General features: G+C 44.9%; 1 protein-coding gene across 10 annotated transcripts in view; it reads left to right on the forward strand.

Moving 5' to 3' along the window:
- Positions 1 to 18741, forward strand: part of LOC122556090 (LIM domain containing preferred translocation partner in lipoma) — a 376029-nt gene that overhangs the window by 50584 nt on the left and 306704 nt on the right. The window lies entirely within an intron of this gene.

Here is an 18741-nt window from a genome sequence, read left to right on the forward strand (position 1 = left end):
TGTGTGAATGCAGTTTGAATGAGCGAGTGAGAATGTGGGCTGGCAAATGAGGCCTGGCCATGCTCAGACTGTGTGTGTCTGGGAGTGTCACAGGGCTGCACTTAGGCTCTCCGAAAGCTGCGGGTAACTAAAACAAAAATCAGCTACTTATTTTGAAGAGGTGTGTCACAGGTGATATGTGACAAATGAGGAGAGAGGGTCAATGGGTTCAGTCTAGGGTGTGTCTTTCAAGGTCTGCCACAGATTACTCAGCTGACACAGAGCGGTGCAACAATCCAGTTTGGTTTCTGGTGTCTCATAGGCCGGTTGTAGTTTGGAATGTTGTTTGTTTGGCGGATTAAAACTCGGTTTGTTTTCTGACAGGCTCTTGCCTCTTGCACATGAGTGATTGCAAGCGTAATGTAACCTCAGTCCTTGTAACCATATCCTCCAAATCCATGTAGTCACTGAAACTCAGAGTTCATCAGACACTCAAGAAGCTACATTCAATGGAATGAAGCTGGGCACGGCTCTGTACAATGGCTGGAGTCTGCAGGATTAGCTTGGGGCAGCATCAAGTGTACAATTACTCCCAGAACTCAAGGTTCAAATATTTGTACAGAGTAACTATGTTTTAGAAACTCTAGTTAGTTGTTGACATTGTTTCTTCCCTATTTACCAGCCAGTTGTAGAAATATCTCCCTCTCCTTCCCTCTCTCTCTCCTCCCTTCTCTATTCCCCCCCACTCCAACTTCTCAATCTCTCCCATACACTCTCCTTATTCCCCCCCACTCCAACTTCTCAATCTCTCCCATACACTCCCCTCTTTTCCCTCTTCCCCCACCTTCTTCCAACACCACCCTTTTCCAATATCACCACTTCTCCCCTTCCTCTCCCTCTTCCCCCACCTTCTTCCAACACCACCCTTTTCCAATATCACCACTTCTCCCCTTCCTCTCCCTCTTCCCCCACCTTCTTCCAACACCACCCTTTTCCAATATCACCACTTCTCCCCTTCCTCTCCCTCTTCCCCCACCTTCTTCCAACACCACCCTTTTCCAATATCACCACTTCTCCCCTTCCTCTCCCTCTTCCCCCACCTTCTTCCAACACCACCCTTTTCCAATATCACCACTTCTCCCCTTCCTCTCCCTCTTCCCCCACCTTCTTCCAACACCACCCTTTTCCAATATCACCACTTCTCCCCTTCCTCTCCCTCTTCCCCCACCTTCTTCCAACACCACCCTTTTCCAATATCACCACTTCTCCCCTTCCTCTCCCTCTTCCCCCACCTTCTTCCAACACCACCCTTTTCCAATATCACCACTTCTCCCCTTCCTCTCCCTCTTCCCCCACCTTCTTCCAACACCACCCTTTTCCAATATCACCACTTCTCCCCTTCCTCTCCCTCTTCCCCCACCTTCTTCCAACACCACCCTTTTCCAATATCACCACTTCTCCCCTTCCTCTCCCTCTTCCCCCACCTTCTTCCAACACCACCCTTTTCCAATATCACCACTTCTCCCCTTCCTCTCCCTCTTCCCCCACCTTCTTCCAACACCACCCTTTTCCAATATCACCACTTCTCCCCTTCCTCTCCCTCTTCCCCCACCTTCTTCCAACACCACCCTTTTCCAATATCACCACTTCTCCCCTTCCTCTCCCTCTTCCCCCACCTTCTTCCAACACCACCCTTTTCCAATATCACCACTTCTCCCCTTCCTCTCCCTCTTCCCCCACCTTCTTCCAACACCACCCTTTTCCAATATCACCACTTCTCCCCTTCCTCTCCCTCTTCCCCCACCTTCTTCCAACACCACCCTTTTCCAATATCACCACTTCTCCCCTTCCTCTCCCTCTTCCCCCACCTTCTTCCAACACCACCCTTTTCCAATATCACCACTTCTCCCCTTCCTCTCCCTCTTCCCCCACCTTCTTCCAACACCACCCTTTTCCAATATCACCACTTCTCCCCTTCCTCTCCCTCTTCCCCCACCTTCTTCCAACACCACCCTTTTCCAATATCACCACTTCTCCCCTTCCTCTCCCTCTTCCCCCACCTTCTTCCAACACCACCCTTTTCCAATATCACCACTTCTCCCCTTCCTCTCCCTCTTCCCCCACCTTCTTCCAACACCACCCTTTTCCAATATCACCACTTCTCCCCTTCCTCTCCCTCTTCCCCCACCTTCTTCCAACACCACCCTTTTCCAATATCACCACTTCTCCCCTTCCTCTCCCTCTTCCCCCACCTTCTTCCAACACCACCCTTTTCCAATATCACCACTTCTCCCCTTCCTCTCCCTCTTCCCCCACCTTCTTCCAACACCACCCTTTTCCAATATCACCACTTCTCCCCTTCCTCTCCCTCTTCCCCCACCTTCTTCCAACACCACCCTTTTCCAATATCACCACTTCTCCCCTTCCTCTCCCTCTTCCCCCACCTTCTTCCAACACCACCCTTTTCCAATATCACCACTTCTCCCCTTCCTCTCCCTCTTCCCCCACCTTCTTCCAACACCACCCTTTTCCAATATCACCACTTCTCCCCTTCCTCTCCCTCTTCCCCCACCTTCTTCCAACACCACCCTTTTCCAATATCACCACTTCTCCCCTTCCTCTCCCTCTTCCCCCACCTTCTTCCAACACCACCCTTTTCCAATATCACCACTTCTCCCCTTCCTCTCCCTCTTCCCCCACCTTCTTCCAACACCACCCTTTTCCAATATCACCACTTCTCCCCTTCCTCTCCCTCTTCCCCCACCTTCTTCCAACACCACCCTTTTCCAATATCACCACTTCTCCCCTTCCTCTCCCTCTTCCCCCACCTTCTTCCAACACCACCCTTTTCCAATATCACCACTTCTCCCCTTCCTCTCCCTCTTCCCCCACCTTCTTCCAACACCACCCTTTTCCAATATCACCACTTCTCCCCTTCCTCTCCCTCTTCCCCCACCTTCTTCCAACACCACCCTTTTCCAATATCACCACTTCTCCCCTTCCTCTCCCTCTTCCCCCACCTTCTTCCAACACCACCCTTTTCCAATATCACCACTTCTCCCCTTCCTCTCCCTCTTCCCCCACCTTCTTCCAACACCACCCTTTTCCAATATCACCACTTCTCCCCTTCCTCTCCCTCTTCCCCCACCTTCTTCCAACACCACCCTTTTCCAATATCACCACTTCTCCCCTTCCTCTCCCTCTTCCCCCACCTTCTTCCAACACCACCCTTTTCCAATATCACCACTTCTCCCCTTCCTCTCCCTCTTCCCCCACCTTCTTCCAACACCACCCTTTTCCAATATCACCACTTCTCCCCTTCCTCTCCCTCTTCCCCCACCTTCTTCCAACACCACCCTTTTCCAATATCACCACTTCTCCCCTTCCTCTCCCTCTTCCCCCACCTTCTTCCAACACCACCCTTTTCCAATATCACCACTTCTCCCCTTCCTCTCCCTCTTCCCCCACCTTCTTCCAACACCACCCTTTTCCAATATCACCACTTCTCCCCTTCCTCTCCCTCTTCCCCCACCTTCTTCCAACACCACCCTTTTCCAATATCACCACTTCTCCCCTTCCTCTCCCTCTTCCCCCACCTTCTTCCAACACCACCCTTTTCCAATATCACCACTTCTCCCCTTCCTCTCCCTCTTCCCCCACCTTCTTCCAACACCACCCTTTTCCAATATCACCACTTCTCCCCTTCCTCTCCCTCTTCCCCCACCTTCTTCCAACACCACCCTTTTCCAATATCACCACTTCTCCCCTTCCTCTCCCTCTTCCCCCACCTTCTTCCAACACCACCCTTTTCCAATATCACCACTTCTCCCCTTCCTCTCCCTCTTCCCCCACCTTCTTCCAACACCACCCTTTTCCAATATCACCACTTCTCCCCTTCCTCTCCCTCTTCCCCCACCTTCTTCCAACACCACCCTTTTCCAATATCACCACTTCTCCCCTTCCTCTCCCTCTTCCCCCACCTTCTTCCAACACCACCCTTTTCCAATATCACCACTTCTCCCCTTCCTCTCCCTCTTCCCCCACCTTCTTCCAACACCACCCTTTTCCAATATCACCACTTCTCCCCTTCCTCTCCCTCTTCCCCCACCTTCTTCCAACACCACCCTTTTCCAATATCACCACTTCTCCCCTTCCTCTCCCTCTTCCCCCACCTTCTTCCAACACCACCCTTTTCCAATATCACCACTTCTCCCCTTCCTCTCCCTCTTCCCCCACCTTCTTCCAACACCACCCTTTTCCAATATCACCACTTCTCCCCTTCCTCTCCCTCTTCCCCCACCTTCTTCCAACACCACCCTTTTCCAATATCACCACTTCTCCCCTTCCTCTCCCTCTTCCCCCACCTTCTTCCAACACCACCCTTTTCCAATATCACCACTTCTCCCCTTCCTCTCCCTCTTCCCCCACCTTCTTCCAACACCACCCTTTTCCAATATCACCACTTCTCCCCTTCCTCTCCCTCTTCCCCCACCTTCTTCCAACACCACCCTTTTCCAATATCACCACTTCTCCCCTTCCTCTCCCTCTTCCCCCACCTTCTTCCAACACCACCCTTTTCCAATATCACCACTTCTCCCCTTCCTCTCCCTCTTCCCCCACCTTCTTCCAACACCACCCTTTTCCAATATCACCACTTCTCCCCTTCCTCTCCCTCTTCCCCCACCTTCTTCCAACACCACCCTTTTCCAATATCACCACTTCTCCCCTTCCTCTCCCTCTTCCCCCACCCTGTCCTCTGTCTCTCTCTACCCACCTTTCTTCTCCCCTTCACTTCTGCCCCCTCATCCTCCCTATCGTCTTCTGCTCCTGCCTTTCCTACTTTCTCTAAATCCATCCTCGCTGATCTCCTCTTCTGCACTCATCCCGATTCTCTGCTTCTGCACCCACCCCCAAACACACTTTGTGCCTTCCCTTCTCTTCCCCACCTGCTGCTGGCTTTCTGGTCTTTCCTCTGGCTGGTTTTGATCAGAGGTGTAGAGCTCCTCCTGCAGGGTTGATGGGACATTGCAGAACACTGCATGATGTTGAGAAATTGAGTTCAGTGTACAAAACCACCCCTGTGGATTCTGCCCCTGTCCATTCTGTCCCTTTGTACATTGCACTCCACTTGGTGTGTAGAACATGCAACAGAGCCCCAGGCCATCTTGACCTCACACAGTAATAATCTGCTATTTTGTTGCTATCTAATCTTTTGGACTTGCTGTACTCAAATATTTGCACACAAGCCAAACATTTTATGATGACATTGCCCCTGTCTAAAAAATGGAAGAGATAGAAACATAGAAACATAGAAAAAATACAGCGCAGTACAGGCCCTTTGGCCCTCGATATTGCGCCGATCCAAGCCCATTTAACCTACACTAGCCCACTATCCTCCAAATGCCTATCCAATGCCCAAGCTCCTCTGCACCCGTTCCAGTGCCTCCACATCCGTCCTATAGTATGGTGACCAAAACTGCACACAATACTCCAGATGCGGCCGCACCAGAGTCTTTTACAACTGCAACAAGGAACAACATTTTCAAGCCTCAAATCCATCCAGTGTTTCTGAAACATATCATTTTAGAATGAAATATAACAGTGTGAATTCATAGAACAGTACAGGCTTTTTGGCCCTCAATGTTGAACCAATCTGAAGCCCACCTAACCTACACGATTCCATTCTCGTCCATATGCTTATCTAATGACCATTTAAATGCCCTTAAAGTATACTACTTTTGCAGGCAGTGCGTTACACGCCCCCACTACTCAAGAATTTGAGAAAAAACGCGAGCAAATCTTGTATTTTGTAGGTTTGCATTTCAAGTGTAGTCCATGTTCATTTCCTGTTTTTCGCTGGATGGGCCAGCATTTATTGTCTATCTCTAGTTGCCTTAGTAGTGAACTGCCATCTTGAATCTCTGTCGTCCATTTAGTCTAGGTAGACCCACAATGTCATTAGGGAGGGAGTTCCAGGATTTTGACCCAACAGCACTGAAGTAACAGAGATATATTTTCACATCAGGATGGTATGTGGCTTGGAGGGGAACTTGCAGGTGGTGGTTTTGCCATGCATTTGCTGCCCACATCCTCCTCTATGGTGGCGATCGTGGGTTTGGAAGGTGCTAACTAGGGAACCAAAAATAAATAATCAGTGGGCTTAAGTTGGGGAGGAAATTAACAGAATAACTATCACAAGAGAAAAAGGAGTAGGGAAATTAATGAAGCTAAAGACCGATAAATCTGCTAGACCTAATGGGTGGAATTCTAAGATATTAAAGAATGCAGTGACAGAGATAGAGTCTGGTCTGATATAATACAACCGTTCCATCCTGTGTGGTCACGTGTTATAAGAAAATTACCCAATAGTAGCACCATTTAGAGAGCGTATTGGAAGGGGGAGAAAGGGAAGGGGAGGGAGGGGGAATGGAGGGAGGAGGGAGAGGGGAGTGGGGGACAAATCACGTTATAGCCAATTCACAATGAAGAAATGTGCGTTATAGCATAATAGATACCACTGGAGTAATGTTCCAAGAAATTTTACATTGTGTATAAGTCCCAGAGGATTTGAAAATTGCCAATGTCACAGATGGAAAAGGAGAGAGACAAAAAAAGGTAACTTTAAACCAGTTAACTTCTGATATTGGAAAAAAGTCAGAGTCCATTGTAAATGATGTAGTAGCAGATAATTTGGAAGTGCATCAAGAAGAGTCACTATAGCTTCATGAAGGGGACATCAAGCTTAAAAAAAAAATTAGAATTTTTCCAGGAGGTAACAAGCAGGATAGACAAAGGGGAACCAATCGATGCAATTTATTTGGATTTCCAAAAGGCATTCAATATAGTAATGCACACAAGGCTACTTACTAAGACAAGAGTTAATGATGTCATAGGTAGTATATTAGCATGGTTAGAGGATTGACTAATAGAAGATAGAGTTGGAATGGGGGGGGGAGGGCGCATTTTCATGATGGCAATCTATAACTACTGGAGTGCCACAAGCTGGGGCCACAGTTATCTACGATGCATATTAATCATTTGTTGAAGGAAGTAAATTTATGACACCATGTACACTGCAGTTAGTTTTGAATCCCTTATCTAAGGAAAAATATACTGGCATTGGAGGCAATCCAGGGAAGATTATGTTAATTTTGTATATGGAGGGTTTTCTTATGAGGAGAGGTGTTTGTACTCATTGGAGTTTAGAAGGATGAGAGGAGACTTGGCAAGATGGATCCAAACTTGACTTAGTGTTAGAAAATGGCGGTTTAGTAGTAGAAGGTTTTTTCTGTAACTGGAGGCTGATGTCCAGTGCCATACAATAGGAATCTGCTGGATCCCTTATTGTTCATGATATATAAACGAGATAGATGAGAATGTGGGGAATGTGATAAGCAAGTCTGCAAATGACACAAAGATTTGCTGGTGGTTAATAGTGAGGGAGAATATTACAAGAAGATTATAGATAGGTTTGTTAGATGAGGGGGTCAGTGGCAGAAAGATTTAACATTAAAAAGTGTGAGGTAATGGACCCAGGGGAGGTGGGAGCCTGGAATGCACAGGCTCGGAGGACAGTGGAGGTAGCAAACCTCACATTTATAAAAGTACATGGATGAATATTGAAATGTTATGACATTTGAGGCGATGGTGTAAGTGCTGGAAAATTGGATTAGTTTATGACCTGATGGGTTGAAGGGCTACTTTTGTGCTGTATGACTATGTGACTTTGTGACCTTATTGAAACATATTAAATTTTCAGTGGCCTTGATAGGGTAGATATGTAGAGGCTGTTACCTCTTGTGGGGAAGTCTAAGATTGGGGGCATAATCTCAGAGTAAGGGTCGCACATTTGGGACATAGTTGAGGAGAAATTGTATGTCTCAGGGTAGTGAATCTGTGAAATTCTTTACCACAGGTGGCCGTGGAGGCTGTGTTGCTCAGTATATTTAAGGCTGAGATAGATGGATTTCTGATCAGTAAGGGAAGTGGTTATGGGGAAAAGGCAGTTATGCGAAGTTGAGAATGATCAGATCCGCCACAATCTCATTGAATGGCCGAGCATATTCAATAGACTGAATGGTCTCTGATCCTTGGCCTTATTTTCTTATGGAACTTTGGTGGGTTTCTGTTATCTTTCTTGTAAATAATACACACTGCTGCAACTGTGATGACTGGATGTTGTACAGTGAAGTAGGACTGACCTCTTTTGGATGGCATAGAATCCCTACAGCGTGGAAGCAGGCCGTTCGGCGTGTTGCATCCACACCGGAACATCCTACGCAGACCCCTCCACCCTATCCCTGTAAGCCTGCTTTTCCCACAGCTAATCCACCTCGCCAGCTCGTCCCTGGACACTGTGGGCATTTTAAACATTGCCAATCCACCTAACGTGCACATCTTGGAGTGTGGGAGGAAACCAGAGTACCTGGAAGGAACCCATGAAGACACAGAGAGGAGGTGCAACCTCCCCAGCCTGAGAATGGAATCAAACCCAGGTTCATGGCGCTGTGAGGCAGTAGGATTCCTGAAGAAGGGTTCATGCCTGAAACGTTGATTCTCCTGCTCCTTGGATGCTGCCTGACCTGCTGCGCTTTTCCAGCAACACATTTTCAGCTCTGATCTCCAGTATCTGCAGTCCTCACTTTCTCCTTTCCATGATGGACAAGTTTTAGAGTGTCAGGAGATGAGTTACTCAGTGCAGGATTCCTAGCCTCTGATCTGTTTATGTAGCCATTGCATTTATATGGCTAGTTCAATTTGGTTTCTGGTCATTGTTAATTTCCAGGATGTTAACAGTGGGAAGTTCAGTGATGGCTATGCCATTAAATATCAAGAGAAGATGGTCAGATTCACTCTTTTTGAAATGGTCACTGCCTGACTCTCGAATGGCACAGATGTTATCTGCCACTTGTCAATCCAGGCCTGGATGTTCTTCTAGTTTTCTGCATTTGAACATGGCCTGCTTCAGTATCTGAGGAGCCACACATGGTGCTGAACATTGTAGAACTATTAGTGCACTCCTCACTTCTGACCTTATGATGGAGGAAAAGTCATTCATGAAGCTGCTGAAGATGGCCTAGTACACTATCCTGAGGAACTCCTGAGAAGACTAATCTGCAGCACACCAATCGACCTATGTGTCAGGTATGACTCCAACCAGCAGAGAGTTATCGCATGATTCCTAAAGAGTCCAGTTTTGCTAGGGTTCCTTGATGCCACACTTCATCAAATGCATCTTGATGTCAAGTACAGTCTCTGTCACCTCACCTCTGGAATTCAGCTCTTTAGTCCATGTTTGCACCGAGGCTGTGATGAGGTCAGAAACTGGGTGGCCCCAGCAGAACCCCAGCTGGGCATCACTGAGCAGGTTATTGATGAGCAGGTGCTGCTTGAAAGCACCGAATGACACCTTACATCACTTTACTGATGATTGAGAGTGGACTGAATGGTCAGTAATTGGCTGAGGCTCATTTGTCCTGATGCTTGTATACTGGGGCTATTTTCTACATTGTTAGGTAGGTGCCAGTATTGTAGCTACACTGGACCAGCTTGGCTAGTTAGGCAAGTTTCGGAGCACACGTGTTTCGTATTGTTGCTGTATGACTCTGCTGCTGCCAACCTGCAGTGCCTCATGAATGCTCAGTATTCAGTTGCTAGATCTCTTTGGAATGTATCTCATTTAACATTTTGATAGTGCCGTACATCATAATGTAAGGCCTTATTAATGTGCAGATAGGACTTTGTCTCCATTCAGCGGTCATTCCCATTGCGACTGTCATGGACATACAGTACAATGGTAGGCAGATTGGTGAGAATGAGGTCAAGTATGTTTTCCCTCAAATTAGTTCCCTCACTACCTGCCACAGATGCAGTCTGGCAGCTATGTTCGTTGGGACTGAACCAGCTCAGTCAATAGCGGCGCTGTCAAAATATGGTGGACATTGAAATCCCCCATCCAGAGTGCATTCTGCATTCATGTCACTCTCCCTGCTTTCTCAACGTGGGGGAGCAGTGATTCATCAGCATACACCAGTTGGTGTACATCAACCATTTGAATGGCTGTGTGAATGTTGATGCTAATCAGCAGGAGGTTTCCTTGCCCATGTTGACCTGATGCCATGAGACTTCATGTGGTCCAGAATCAATGTTGAGGACACAATGGGCCTACCCGCTTCTGACTGTATGCCACTGTGCTGTCACCTCTGCTGGAACTGACCTGCTAGTGGATCAGGGCATACCCAGGAATGGTGTTGGCTGGAACGTTGTTGTGGGACTGGAGTCACATGTTCAGACCAAGTAAGGAGAGCAGATTTCATTCCTTGCAAGGATGTTGCTGAACACTGTAGATATTTACAGTGATCCGGTAGTTTCATGATTGCTTTTACTGAGACAAACATTTTAGTCAAAGACTTTTTAAAGAGCTCAATTCAGTTTCAAACATCTCATTGGATTATTACTCTAGTCCAATCAATGCTGAGTCCTCTGTCAATTATCCAGCTTTTTGTGTCGATGTTTTCCAGAACAGTCTGCTGTTTTCAGTAATATAAAATCCATTTAACTGGAGAGGAGAAATGTTTATTGAAATGAATTAGTCTCTACATGTGTTTAACTACATGGCACAGATCTACAAACAAGCAACAGATGATTGAATACATGGGAGGAAGCATTAAAGTGTTATATATGTGTGGGAGGATTTATTTTGCATTAAGTGTAATTCCTTACCCTTCTATTCTTCCACAGTGGTTGGATACTGCCTCTAAAGACAGGAAGAAAGCCTTGCAATTCAACCATGCTTTTCACAATCTCATAGCACACTGAAATACTTTCCAGTCAATAACATTCCTTTCTGTTGTAATGTTGGGTACTTAAATCTGACTCAGGATTTGTTTATTAACTTCAAGCCTGTTTTATTTTGGGATTTGACCATGGGTAGTTCATATTGTTGTCAGAAGTTGTTTACAATTTAAAATTCCTTCTAATGATGCATTTTTGAAAATAAACATATATGAGCTGGGACATGTTCAGGGGATAGGAGCTGTTCGAAATATTCTGTTCTTAAATTGTCATCTATCATTCCACCGAAGATAATTGCAGTGTCAAGCTGCTTTCACTTACATTGTCACATTCTCTTCATTCTCCTCCTCCCTCTATGACTAGCCTCCTTTCTTGTGGTGACATCCTGTCACCTGTTAATTGGAGTGTCAGCAGCCTGTTCTACCTTAATTACCATTACAGTTTTTGTCCCTCCCCGGGTAGTCTTACACTGTTCCTTGTTCACCACCCACCCACCTTCCTCTCCCTTAACACAAGGAGACTTAAGACTATTGGAGATGGTTCCTATGCTGCCTGAGACTGAACCAGACTGTGCACAACCTATGGCTACTTGGCCCTGTCAATAAATCTCTCCCCCTACCAAGACCTTCTATATTCACCTTTATAAAAGCAACTTCATTTGCGTTCAGCGTCTCACCTGCTGTTGAAACTCTCATCCATGTCTTTGTGGCTTCAGAAGTTGACAATCCCAGTTCACTCTCAGCTGGTCTCCCGAATTTTACCCTCCATAAACTTGAGGTCATCCAAAAATCTACTGCCTGTGTCTTCTAGCAAGTCTCATTCCCCTGACCTACGTCAGTTCCTGATTACAAACTGCCTTGTTTCTGGAAAGCTTATCCTTTTGTTCAAGACCCTCTATGGCTTCTCTCTTCCTATGTCTGTAGTCCCCTCTGTTGGTACACGAATAATAGCCACATCTTCAAAGATACGCTCTGTGCCAAGTTCATTATCAGCATGAGACCAATAAGCCATTCATACCTGTGATATAACAATGTCTACAAATGACATCTCAAGTTGTCCAGGATTGTAGTCAATGTGTGAGAAACCCTCTCTTGCTGAGTAGAGTGACTGGATACCAGAGATTGAGAAGGGTATGGGAAAAAGAGAGACCAATTGAAATGACCAGATGCCAAAAATCCCAAAAGTAAAAAGACTTCAGGTCAACACTATTCAACTGGGCCAGCTGTAGAAGGGACTGCATCAACAAGTGTGGTGCTGGAAAGGCACAGCAGGTCAGGCAGCATCCGAGGAGCAGGAAAATCGATGTTTTGGGCAAAAGCCCTTCATCAGGAATCAGGCTTTTGCCCGAAACGTCCATTTTTCTGCTCCTTGGATGCTGCCTGAACTGCTGTGCTTTTCTAGCACCACTCTAATCTAGAATCTGGTTTCCAGCATCTGAAGTCCCTGTTTTTACCTTCATACAATAAATGATAGGTCCCTAGGGAGTACCGAGGAACAAAGGGATCTTGGTGTCCCAGTCCTTAGGTCCCTGAAGGTGTCAGTACAGATAGACAGGGTGGTGAAGAAGGCATAGGGACTGCCTGCTTTTGTTAGCCCAGGCACCAAGTCTAATCTAAAACAAAGGAGCAAAGAAGTCTTTACAACTTCATAAGACACTGGTTAGGCCACAGACTAAATGCTGTGTGCAGTTTTGGTCACCACACCGTTGGAAGGAGGTGATTGCACTGGAGAGGGTGCAGAGAAGATTCACCAGGATGTTACATGGGATGATTGTCATAGATATGAGGAGAGGCAGGATAGGCTGTTTTTTTTTTGGAGCACAGGAGGCGGATAGGGGGCTCTGACTGAGGTATACAAAATCATGAGAGGTGTAAATAGAGTAGATTTTGTAAATCTCTTCCCCATGGAAGGCTCGTCTAAGACTAGAAATCATAAGTTTACGATGAAGAGGAAGTGGTTTAGAAGAGATCTAAGAAAATCTTTTACACCCAAAGGATATTGGAGGCAGGTTCTCTTACAATATTTAAACAGCATTTGAGTGAATGTTTAAAATACTGGGGTATCGCTGACAATGGACCAAATGCAGGCAAATGGAATTAATGTAGTTTGGTGTTTGTTGTTGGCATAGACATGGTGGGCAGAAGGGGATGTTTCTATGCTGGCTGACTCTATGACTTGAATAATCCGATCTCTGTCATCTCTCAAACTTAACTCTTTAACCAAACCTTACCTCATAGCCCCTCATGTGCCTCACTGTCCAATTTTGTTTGATAACACTGTGGGCATTTAACCTAGTTGAAGGCATGTTGGCCGTAGTTGCGTTCCAGCGAAACTTCACTTAGTAGAAAGTCACTTCATAGAAATAATGGGGCCTATGGGAAAGGTGGGGTTAGGGGCAGACCAGCTAAATATATCATTCAAGATCGCTCAAAAATCACCAAACATCTAACACAAAGTATAGCACAACCTGAACGAAGGTTTAAATCAAATTTATCAACAAAACAAGAGTAAATTTAACACAGTGCGTTAAAAAAAATTTGTCAATGCAGGGACAGAGAGTCATCGTGATGCATAAAGTATTCTCCCTCATTCCTGTTAGCGAGCTGTATCACCTATTCTCTTCATATGCTCAAATTGCTTCATAATATCTAGCTTCTCTTCCAGTGTCATTGCCTTTCTTTTGCATTCACCACCCTCAATTTTATTACTAGGGTATTTCTTGTCAGCATTCTTGTCGCTATGTTCCTCCATTTTTTTCAATGAAAGGGGTAATCTAGGAGTAGTGTACCTTTCACAGGAAGCTGCTGAATGTATCTCTCTCAGAAAGTTGCTCTCTGTACAGTACCTCTCCCAGAAAGCTGCTCTGTCGGCAGCTGACGTTGGTGTATGTGCAGGACAAAGTGCGCGAAACATTCCCTGCTGGAATCGCGCTATTGCAAGCAACGGTAAGTGTTTTCAAAACTCTTGTTCCTTAATTTCTCAGCGACATTGTAAACAAATCATGCTGCTGAAATGCGTGCTATCTGAGATCTATATTTAAATGCACTTAAATGCATGTTGTTGTAGCATCAGATAGCTTGGCCTGAAACCTAGAATCCTATAGTGTACCTCAGTGCTGTGCTTGATTGTGTGTCGATATATCCACTGCTGGAAGCAGGAGTGGTCCTTCACAGCTCTGTTGAGAACCTCAACACAAAGCCCCTCTGTTCAGCTCAGACTTGTTTCACTGTCTTTGAATGAGCTCCTCAAAGGTAGAGCAGGGTTGTACAGAACTGTGCCTGAGAGAAACAGAGCAAACACTTGGATGTTCTAGTTAAACTAACGTGTCCATGCTTGTTGCTAGTCAAATAAGAGTGCTAGCATTCAACTTTCACACAGCACATAGAGCTGATTTCATTTGCTCCCAGCCATCAGACTTCCTTTCACAGCACAGAATTGGGTCATTCAGTGCAAGTGGTCAATACTGTGTTGGTTCTGACCATGAATCTCCTCCCATCCTTTTCTATCTCATCTAACTGCATCTCCTTTTATTCCTTCCTCCTAACGTGAATATTCTGTTTTCCCTTCAATGCCTTGACAATATTTGCCTCTTGCGTTTTCTGTTTTGTGATTCTGTTATACCTAAGAGCCCTATTCACATTCTCACAAAAATCATTTTCTCTCCATGTTTAGCCTATCAGATTCTTTGATAAGGTCTTCCCCAGATCACCACAAGTCTTGTCTCAGAGAGATTGAATCTGTAACTTCATAACTCTGATATCATTCTTATAAGTTATTTTGATAGCTCTACCAATGATTCCATATAATGTGGAGACCAGAGCTGTTTACAGTAATGCAAGTGTGGTCCAACCACTGTTCTGTACAAGTTTAACATAACTTCTCTGCTTTTCAATTAAGGTTAATTTATGGTTTTATTTTCGTCACTGGATCTTACAACCATGGGAGTGTAATGTGAAACAACTAAATTAATGATTCATCAAAGTTGCCTTGGATATTTCTGCACCCTCCACCCCCCCAAAAACACACAGCCCCCATCCATCTCAAATTAGATGTAATGTTTTGTCCTGCGGTGTGGTGTATGTGGAGATTTTGCAAATTTTGCACATTTTAAGATCAGGGTAAATCAGCAAAGAAAGCTTACACGCACACACAAGCCCCTGGGTTCGAAACCTGTTGTGTAAGTTTAATTTAGCCACACATGTCTGCGGTAGACTCTCTGTCTTACTGTGCACCCACTGGCTCTGCTTATGAAAATGCCTCATCAACATTGAAACCTCTTGTGATGATCTGGTCTCATGCATTTCACTGATGAAAGGTTTGAGAGTCAAACCGCTCCCCCCCAGCCCCCCCAAACACACACACGTTAATCCAATTTAAAAAGGGTGCCCACTTTTGGGATGGTGCTTGACCTTTAATCACCAAGGACTAAGAAGAATTTTATTGTGCTTTAAATGAATAAATCTCAAACTCCTACAAACAATCTTAAAAATATGCTCACCTAGTTTATTCTGGAATAGTGAGTTGGAACTTATAGGAACAGGAATGGACTGCCTCTGAGTGTTTTGCACATTCACTGAAGATAACTTGAGGGTCAGTGACCTTTGAAGTTTCAGCTGGTATTCTTTTTAGTACTATCCATCATCCTCCTTGGAGTTTCTATCTCTCCATCCTCACAGCAAGTAGATTCGATACACAAATTTTGGTTTCTAATGTTCAGTCCCTGAACCTGTCCAACAGCAAACAGCCTTGTGTGAAGGAGCTAGTTGTGTTTTGCAGCTCAGGTCAGCCAAGAATGTGTTCCTCATGCCATTTGTTGGGATCTTGCTATGTAGAGAAAAGTTCCCATGTTTAGTGTGTCGAGCTCACTAGCACAAGGACTGGTTAAATAGTGTGGATGTGTTGGAAAGCACATGGAGTGGAAAGGGGATGAATGTTGTGCCAATATTCTGAGATGAAATGGGCTGAGAGGAGGCTTGTGTGCAACATGAAGTCCGGAATAAACCAGTTGGCCCACTGGCTGGCTCTCACTGTAAAATCAATTTAAATACTATTATAAGGCCATTTGTTTTGTAAAATGCTGCTGAGGTTTTGGTTTTGAAGATGAGGTAAGTTTCTGTGCTTTCAACTGTTGTGTGGGCTATAGGAATGCAGCAACTCTGTCCTCAGTGATCCCAGATTAGTATTCGTCAAGTGATATATAGTACACCAAACGACACAGACAGTACACCACAAATACACATTGCCTGTTTTATAACATGCACTTTCAGCCTCAACCAGTGATTCCACTGCAGCAACTGGGGAATTTTAAATCAGTTAGGTTAATATATCTTAAATTAAAAACCTGTAACAGTAACGGTGATCATGAAACTACTGAACCCTGGTAAAAACCTATCTGGTCTACTTTGGAAAAGAAAATCTGCCATCTCTACATGGTCTGGCTTAGATGTGACTTCAGGCCCACAGCAACGTATTTGATTCTTAACCGCCCTCTGACCGAGAAAGTATGAGGATTCATAGGGATGCCCAGTAAATGCTGGCCCAACCAACAAAGCCACAACTCGCAAACAAGTGAATAAACACTTATTGGAGTAATGCAGCCCCAGCACCTGAGAAATTAATTTCTTGGAAGAAGTATTTTCATGTGGTTTCAGGTTAAGGACAATCTTGCGAGTGAATGTTTAACAAACATTAATAATCAAAATGCGTTTTTCTGCTTTGAGTGGCACGCTAAATCTTGTCAGCTCAATACACAGGAAGCTACAACAAAGTGAATGAAATGGCAGCCCTTGGGGACAAAGGTACAGCAAAATACAGATTACTGTAAACAGCAGCAGTCACCCAGGCAGCCTGTAATCTGATAATACACAGGGAAATGGGAGGAGAAAGAGCACAGCACAAACTCAGCATAATGCAGATTTCACGCACTCTCACATGACTAATGCTCCAGATCAATTAGATTTGGATTGTTATTTTTCCTCTTTGTCTTGAAGTTGAAGGTATTTGTTCCTAACTGCTTTCAGGTAAAGTTTGCTGAATTCCATTCTGCGTTTGAGCACCAATTTCCTTTGGTGTGCTCAGATTGTAAAGCTTCATTTACACAGCCCATGTGGAGACTGAATTGTAAATTCCTGGAATGTATTCAGGGAATCGTTGGAGGAGTTTATTTTTTTCTCCTTGTAAAAGTCTAACATCAGTGTTCTGTCTGCTTTTTTCAGTTGCTCTGGAGCTGGAAGACTGGGGAAGAAGCCGCTGGAAGCTTGGCTTCTTAACCTCTGATCCTTTTCAATTTCCACTGTTCATAATGCTCCTGCTCAGTAAAAACACAAAAGTACCACAACAAATGCTTAAGATGATGGTTTGCTTATTGTATAGGTGGGTGTTTCACCATCAGATTCCATTTGTCAGCCCAATTAAAAAAAGTGGCAGGATTCCAAATGAGGTTAACAGAGTTCATGTGATGACCGGAGTGAACCCAACGCCCTGTTGTTGGGAGTTGAGCAACTTGTGCTCCTGTGAGCTGGGCTGGGCCACCTCCCAGAACATACATTCTTGTGTAAAATTGAAGAAGACATATGAATGCTTATATGACAGCCGTGCACAATTTGCTACAGCTAATCCTTTCCTCAATAATACACTTTTCCCATCCAGAGAAAGAATGCAGTGCACTGTTCTTCACTGGCAGATGGAAGCAAGCATTTTACGTGAGGGGGTCGGAATTCATGCGCAAGTGTGGGATCTGCCCACAAACGAGGAAACTGGTGGGAGACATAAGGGGGATTGATCGAAGTGCAAGAAGGGGGCTCGCTGCCTATAGCAAGAGGATCTGTGTGTGACAGTGTGGTGGGTGGGATAGGGGAGGATCTGTAAACTGTGTTTGCTTCTGTCTATTCTCAATCCCTTTGTCTGCTCCTTGTTCACCTTATGAAAGCAAAACATTGTAAATGCTGTAAATCTGAATCAAGCACAGAAAATGCTGGAGAAATGTCTCCAGTTCTGAAGAAGAGTCATACTGGACTTAAAACATTAAGTCCATTTGCCTCTCCACAGATACTGCCAGATCTGCTGAGTTTCTCCAGCACTTTTCTGTGGTTGTCTCACCTTGTCTTTGCTGCTGAATGCTCTCTCCTTGTGTGCTTGTGAACATTCACTCTGACATACCTAACTGTGGAAGCCAAAGTCATTGCAGTTTACTGAGTGACGATGAAAGCCTCTGTCTGTGGCACTTTCTAAAGGTTTAATTGGAGCTTTTGGTCATTAGGTTAGTGTGAATATGAATCCTGTTACTCCCTATCACTCATTCTGTCCTATAATTGATCCACACTCATTCTCTCTGAGGCCACAGGTCCTGTTTTGTGAACGATTCTTGCTCCCACCTTCGACGCCTCACCCCAGAAGACTGGAATCTGTTGGTGTCTCTCTACAGAGCTGGTTTGGATAGGTAGAGGTTTAAATGTTGAGCTTCTGTGACTTTGTTCTCTTTGTCAGGTTAGAAATGCAATGTTCACACAGACAACAATCAAATTAAAGTTGCTATCACAATTTGCCAGAGTCAGCCTGTGTGCAAAATATTTGTATCTTAAAGATGATGCGGTGAATGTATCCAACTTACTTCTGCTAATAAGATGCAGCATGATGAATAGCTGCATTGTGCCATGTCCTTAATGCTGGATGAGCAATAGATCAATGTCTGAGATTAAAAGGTGTCCTGTTATGTGAGTTTAGGCAAACTTAACTGTTTCATATATTGATCAGAACCACTGCTGTCTTGGTATAAGAGATATCAGAAGATATTGTAGTTCACGTGGTGCCCAGGATTTCCAGAACATTGATCTTGCATCGTCAGTTTCTAATCAAAAATCAACTGGGATGTTCAATCATTTTCTGACTGCAGTTCAGCTTTCTTATTATGTACTGGTGATTTCATCACTGATTTCTATCTGCAAAAGGCCAGCCATACTTTTGGATTTT

The sequence above is a fragment of the Chiloscyllium plagiosum genome, chromosome 13 (genome assembly GCF_004010195.1).
Source record: "Chiloscyllium plagiosum isolate BGI_BamShark_2017 chromosome 13, ASM401019v2, whole genome shotgun sequence".
Taxonomy (NCBI): Eukaryota; Metazoa; Chordata; class Chondrichthyes; order Orectolobiformes; family Hemiscylliidae; genus Chiloscyllium; species Chiloscyllium plagiosum.